Source organism: Alosa pseudoharengus, unplaced genomic scaffold, assembly GCF_046254945.1.
Source record: "Alosa pseudoharengus isolate Yale_2024_CS ecotype anadromous, Long Island Sound unplaced genomic scaffold, YU_APseudo_1.1 YU_APseudo_1.1_scf_1, whole genome shotgun sequence".
NCBI classification, from domain to species: domain Eukaryota; kingdom Metazoa; phylum Chordata; class Actinopteri; order Clupeiformes; family Clupeidae; genus Alosa; species Alosa pseudoharengus.
This window is the reverse complement of record NW_027468564.1, coordinates 53,685,365-53,690,489: the sequence shown is the minus strand read 5'-3', so window position 1 is coordinate 53,690,489 and position 5,125 is coordinate 53,685,365.

The following is a 5,125-nucleotide window of genomic DNA, read 5'->3' as shown; positions in this document are numbered from 1 at the left end:
GAGTAGTAGTAGAGCGGCTACAGGAAAAATCGTGCAAATTATGATACAAGCGTGAAATTCGGCAGGTATGTGCTCAAGACCAATACAATCAAATCTACCTGATTGGCCACTTGAAATGGCGGCCATTTTCCAAGATGGCCGCCAAAAAAGACCCTAGAAATTGATTTATTGCTCAGAATTCACCAAAGATATTATGATACAAGCATGAAATTAGGCATGTATGTGCTCAAGACCAATACAATAAAATCTGCCTGATTTGCCATTTTTAATGGCGGCCATTTTCCAAAATGGCCCCCATGAAAAACTCTAAAAATTGGTTTGTTGTACAGAATTGACAAAGGAAATTATGATACAGCCATGAAATTTGGCAGGTATGTGCTTAAGACCAACACAATATATTCTAACTGATTTTCCAGTTTAAATGACGGCCATTTTCCAAGATGGCCGCCAAAAAATACCATAGAAATGGATTTGTTGCACAGAATTGATCAAGCAAGTTATTATACAAGCATGAATTTTGGCATGAATGTGCTAAAAAAACAATACAATCAAATCTACCTGACTCGCCACTTGAAATGGAAGCCATTTTACAATATGGCCGCCAAAAGACTGAATTTAGCCCAGAAGTGAGCAAGAAAATGATGATACAAGTATGTAATTTTGTGTGTTTGTGCTAAAGAGCAATATAATGAAATCCACCTCATTTGCAACTTGAAAATGTAATATGGCAGCCATTTTTAAAGATGGCCACCAAATAAGACACTAGAACTTCATTAATTGCAATTAATTTAGAAGATGTGGCCCAAATCAATGTTAACATTCACTACATTTCTGTTTCCTTCTATGATGAAGTCATTGGAAATTCAATTCATTCCTGTGTCAAGTCTTGCACAATCAAGTTTGATAGGCAATGCATTAAGAGAGTGGGAGTGGGATATTTTTTGCTAATAATGTATAGCCATCTTTATCTGTCTTTGCAGGATTCGTATCAGGAGACTTGTTCTTTTGTGTCCTGCTGACACAGACAGCACTTTGACCAGTCAGTCGTTGTCCATTGTTAATCTAAAAAATCAGATTGAGGTATGATCTTTTGATCACCTTTTGAATCCATGCATGGAACAGTTATTTAAATTTCAATTCGTTTTGGGCTGATTGGCAAAATGTGATTCAGAATTTAGTGTAGGTATTTTAACAGAAAGACGCACGTGTATAAAAATGCTATTTGTTTTTCAACAATGTAAGCCTGTTTTAACAAAGCTGTGCAAACACATACAGCAGGTGGAGAAGAAGAAAATGCCTTTGATGAGTGGTGTGGCAGTATATCAATATCAATTGCTGATTATTCTGACCATGTCACAAGTAAGATGTTATATTTCTTTACCCACCCTCACCTTGAGGATGGAAAAGGGCAATGTTGCTACAGTTAGTCAAACCAAACTTTTTTTTTTTGACGTTGCGGTCAGTCAGGCCTTCAGAGTGGTTACACAGAACACTTATATGCTAGTATGCCTCATATATAATATTCCTGTCTGTTCTTACTGCCCTACTTTGTAGCCTACTCTCCTACCACAAATTACACTGTATATGCCGTTTTACATTTGAGTATATGCACTGTATCACTATCCATATCCTTACAATATTTAGACCAAAACTATCTGAATTAAACCAGCCACTGAGGTTATTCGGAATTAATTTTAGTCACTTACAGCGACATTGGACCACTGCTGATTGATTCACTCTGGTCGCCTTGTTCTCTAACTCTGGGGTAATTGTGGGGACAGTCGCAGAGAGCACAAATTATAGTGAGCGGCACATTATTACCATATTATTACCGTTAGTACCATTAGCACGTTATTAGTGTTTTTAAACGCCCATATCGAGAAAATCATAAATTACCGTTATTAGCATATTATTACCACAATGGTATCGCATCACGCACCACCCTCCATTGACATCAAGAATTGTCATTATTAGCATGTTATCACCATGTTATCAGTGTGTTATAAGGGGCTTATTTGTCGTTAATAACTGTTACCGCTGTTATTTGCATGTAAAACCAAAAGCGACCTATGCGACCGGAAAGACGGAAGTCATTATTTGTCTATGGAGGGTCGGCGAATAAAGCGACCAAAGTGAATTCGCCTGGAGCGAACCAATCTGGACGACCAGAGCGATTAAGCGATTTAGCAATTAAAAGTCAGCTAATATGATGGTAATGAGCGGTTCGGCAAAAAACAATTGGAATGCTCTTATCTTCGAATGTCCCAGGCTGACAAGCCAGAGCCGTTATGTAATTAGCTAAATCAAACATCCAGAGCGAAAAAAGCGAATTCATGACAAAGGTTCTTCAACGACCTTTGTTTCATTGTATTTCTCTTGAGCACATACATGTTGAGTTTCGTGCTTGTATCATAATTTGCTAGGTCAATTCTATGCAATAAATCAATTTCTGGGGTCTGTTTTGGCGGCCATCTTGGAAAATGGCCGCCATTTCAAGTGGCCAGTCAGGTAGATTTGATTGTATTGGTCTTAAGCACATACATGTCGAATTTCATGCTTGTATCATAATTTGCTAGGTCAATTCTATGCAATAAATCAATTTCTGGGGTCTTTTTTGGCGGCCATCTTGGAAAATGGCCACTATTTCAAGTGGCCAATCAGGTAGATTTGATTGTATTGGTCATAAGCACATACCTACCAAGTTTCATGCTTGTATCATAATTTGCACGATTCTTGCCAAATTGGCCTTGTAGCCGCTCTACTATAGGTCCTGGAGATTTGAAGTTGAAGTTTTCTTTTTTACTGTACAACACTGACCCCTGCTGTTCATAAAGTGTACATGTATTTTGATAAAAAAAAATAATAATCTGTGATTTATATTGTATTTCTAATAAAAAAAGACAAAACCCTGTTCCCACCTGATTACATAAGTAGTCTACAGTAGAAATCACAATGATGCCTTTAGATTGTTTTTTGCACCCAAAAACGTTTTTTTGACCTTAACATAACATTTCCAAAATAATTTTCATACCACATAACCTTCTGACATGACAGATGGCACTGAGTGGCCATCTGTAGGCGATTATTGACCTACTTTATAGTTTCGGGTAGAAAACTGCAGAAGACATCCAGTCCTGAGTGCCACATGACAACACATACAGAATTTAAAGGAGTGCCTTTCCTGACTTTTGGTCCAATAAAGAACACAGTGCTTAGTTCAGCAAAGTGGGCCCTCAGAACTGTCCCTCCAATGCTTCTGGTCTTAACACCCATAACAAAAAACTGCCATGGCTCAGAAACCAGAAGTACAAAAGAAGTGAGATGGAGAGAGAGGGGGAAAAGGCAAACATAAAGTAACAGAGTCTGTAAAATCAGAGTGCTTCTTGAGTTGAGCTCTTGTGAGTGTCTCTTGTATCCCACAACACAACATTGGCACCTTGTTCACAAACTACGCCATTTTGCTGTGCCCTCAGTTTCTGCCTAAAGGTGCAAATAAATCAGATAAACCATAAGATTACTAAATAACCGAGAACAAGTTAGATGCTAAACAAATCAGATGAACTATGAATGTATCAATGGTAAAGAAATCAAAACAAACCCAAAAAGGTTAGGTTAGATTAGGTTAGGTTCTTTAACACATCAGAGGCTTCAAGCAGCATAAGAGCTAAAACATGAGGAGACGTCCTCTTACATATAAATAACAGATAACAATAACCCTCTCTCCAGAAACCCACTCACCACAGAAAAACATCTAGACAGAAACAGCATGACAATCAGCAGACATACAGTACTTTCCACATACTGTATGACAAATAACAAAGACCCTGTTTCCACACCCCTCCCTACATAAACATGTAGACAGAGACAACATTACAGGGGTGAAAAAATATTACATCAATGTTACAAAAAGAAAGTAGAGAGAGAGGACCAGGAGAAGAAACCCAGAATAAAGAGCAAGAGAGAAGAGAGGTCAAAGGTGAACCTACATTTCTAAGGTTTTCCTTGTGTAGGCCTACATTGTGTAACAATTCAAGTCAAGACTCTTTTCTTTTGTGATTTCTTGTTGACTCCTCATCAGTGTTCTTCATTATAGCAATAGTTTTGGGACTCATCTATTTACCTTATAACTAACTAATCAATTCTCCTCACAGAGTCACAGTGTATGTTGTATGTTTATGATGTATTGTTCAGGACCATGGACAGCGCTGCGTGTGAAGATTTTTTGTTCACAGTTAATTGCATGAGAACCAGACAAGCCAAGATAAGTTCAAGGGAAATATAAGTTCAAAGCAAAGCTGGCAGTTGTCACAAATGTAGTCACCTAGCAGAACACTCACACTGGAATGAACCTAGTCTGCAGAGTCTTGCTGCAGTTCAAGGCTCAGGTATCAAGAAGTAGAAATAAAAGTTCCTGTGATGGATGGTATTGGCTGACTGAAAGCGTGCAGCCAAGGATTCTCTAAGTCAATCAATAAGAGAGAAATAATCAGTGACCACAGCCTACACATAGAAATAGGCAGACATAAACAAACATGGGTGCCTAGACATATGAGAAACTGCAGTTGCTGCATAAACAATGTAGAAAATGAGGAACATTTTCTGCTTAATTGTGTTAGATATGGTTATGGTTATGGGATTTTGCAGATGCTTTTGTCCAAAGAGACATACAAATAACAACAATACAATAGTTAAATTTAACATAAACAAATTTTAAAAAGTTGGTAAGACTACATTAAGGAGAATAGCAGTCAATAGCCTAATGAAAATAAACAAATACTATAATAAACAAACTTTAACACATAAGAAACGCTTAAAGGTGCCATGTGTAATGTCCGCCAAAAAATCAATTCATACGCCACATTCCTTAAAAGATGGGGGCAGTATACCTCCAGAAAGTGAGTTGGTCTACCCTAGAGTAACAACCGAGACACGTGTATTGCAGTTTGGCTGGCGGTTATGTTGCCCGCATACCGCCTCCCATGGCCAAAACTGGTATTATGACACCTGTCGGGCTGTGTCTAGTAATTTAGCATGCTAATTCAGGTTGATATCTCTGCAGCACTATACCTTGTGATTTTTTAATGACATCATCGCCCTTATTTCTTCTCATTCTTTTGATGTGTGT